The sequence below is a fragment of the Myotis brandtii genome, unplaced genomic scaffold, assembly GCF_000412655.1.
Source record: "Myotis brandtii unplaced genomic scaffold, ASM41265v1 scaffold1929, whole genome shotgun sequence".
Classification (NCBI taxonomy): domain Eukaryota; kingdom Metazoa; phylum Chordata; class Mammalia; order Chiroptera; family Vespertilionidae; genus Myotis; species Myotis brandtii.
In genome coordinates, this window is record NW_005357189.1 from 21,458 (window position 1) to 23,259 (window position 1,802).

Sequence of the window (1,802 nt, forward strand, 5' to 3'; positions counted from 1 at the left end):
TCTGCAACTGGATGCGCGGTTTTTTTCAATTGGAAGGGGATACAAGCTCTCGAATCCACTGAGCTTGTTTGGTGCGGGATTCTGAGGTCCCAGACCCCTACGGGGAGAGGCAGGACTGCCTTGCAGCGGGTTGGAGAACGAAGGTGGCTTTCTCGCATAGCTGCTCGTCGGCACTTGGGGACGCGGAGACTCGGAGTCACGGAGACGCTGACAACAACCATTGCTGTTTGCTTCGCCCTGGTGATTCTCTGAGACCCCACCCTACTCAATTTACATCCCCACCCAAGCTGTGCCAGTGGCACAAAAGGAACCACCTGCGCCTTTGCAGCCTAACCCAACAAACTGCAGATTTCAACTCCTCGCATCCATAAGGGACACACTCAAGGGGACTGCCTTGCAGCGGGTCGGAGAGTGAGGGTGGCTGTCTCGCGGAGCTGCTCACCTGCACGGAGACATGGAGACGCGGAGTCCCAGAGAGGCGAGGAGTCGCAGAGACGCCATTGCTGTTTGCTCCGCCCTGGTGATTCTCTGAGACCCTGCCCTACTCAATTTACATCCCCACCCAAGCTGTGCCAGTGGCACAAAAGGAACCACCTGCGCTTTTGCAGCTCAACCCAAAAAACTGCAGATTTCAACTCCTCGCACCCATAAGGGACACACTCAAGAAGCAGAATCAGGTTCAGAGGAAGCCGGAGCCGGACCCGGCTGGGCCAGCGACATGGAACCGCCGTACCAGCAAACGCACAAGCAGGTCCACCAGATCCAGTCTCACATGGGACGCCGGGAGACAGCAGACAAGCAGTCTGTGCAATTAGTAGAAAACGAAATCGAAGCAAGCATACCAGATATTAAGCCAGCTAGAATGCCTGGAGATTTTGTCCAGCAAGGAGCTTCCCAACAAAAGACAGAATGCCAAACTTCGTGTTGACCAGTTAAAGTATGATGTCCAGCACCTGCAGACTGCTCTCAGAAACTTACAGCATTGGCGATACGCAAGGGAGCAGCAGGAGAGACAGCGAGAGGAGCTTCTGTCTCGCACCTTCACCCCCAACGTGGGATGCAGCGCCCCCTGCAAGGCTGCATGAGGCTGCGACGGCCCTTGCGAGGCTGTGACGGCCCCTGCGAGGCTGCAACGGCCCCTGGGAAGCCGGCGGAACCGCGAGAGCTGCCCAGACGGCTCGCAGCCCCACGCACAACTATCACCCAAAGGGCGAGAGGGGCGAGAGCAGCTGCAGTGTTGCTTTCTCCTCACTTTTGGTAGTGAAATCCTCACTTTAAACATAAGAGGATACATTATTTTAAAAAGCCATTACTTGTCTCTGTACCCTTTCTGAGTAGAGTGTGAACAAGTCGTGAGAGACCTTTCCGAACACAGGGACACGTTGTGGATGGAAATAGCTACATTTTCCATGTGTATGACCTTTGACCCGGCGTCAAAAAGCGTACACCTATGGATGAGGACAGTGGGGGTAAGGGCAGAGGGTTGGGTGGGAATTGGGTGGAGGGGAGCTATGGGTGGACAAAAGGGGAACAACTAATAATCTGAACAATAAAGATTTATTTTTTTAAAAAAAGAATTAGGAAATCGCCACAGGATTCCATCAGCGCTAAGGGCCAGCAGCTTCCCTAGATTTCCTCAGCTAGGATTGCTGCTCTTTCTCAAATCTGAAATGTGACAAACCCAAAAAGTGCCAGGAATAGAGCAAGTACTCAATATGGAGGTGATCATTTTAGCTGGGCATTTTATCAGCCAAAGTAGTGTAATGTGTAAGTCATAGGTTTTATATCTTCTAATAATTCCC